Raw genomic sequence first — 222 nt, 5'->3', positions numbered from 1 at the left:
CCCCCCCCCCAGCTCCCGCTGGGTCCCCCCCTCAGCGCACGGTGGGTGGGTAGCACCTTGGACCGTCCGCAGCCTCACTATTAACCATTAAACGTCTTTTGGGTTGGGTTGTTGTTTTTTTTTCCTAGACAACCGCCGCCCACGGCAGGCTCCTGCGTGGGCTTGGGGCTGAGGCGCGGCCGCCCACGCGATGGGCGGCGGGGGCCGGGCAGCCACCACGGG

Source organism: Haliaeetus leucocephalus, unplaced genomic scaffold (assembly GCF_000737465.1).
Source record: "Haliaeetus leucocephalus isolate CR32 unplaced genomic scaffold, Haliaeetus_leucocephalus-4.0 Scaffold566, whole genome shotgun sequence".
NCBI classification, from domain to species: Eukaryota; Metazoa; Chordata; class Aves; order Accipitriformes; family Accipitridae; genus Haliaeetus; species Haliaeetus leucocephalus.
Note: the sequence above shows the minus strand (reverse complement) of the source record.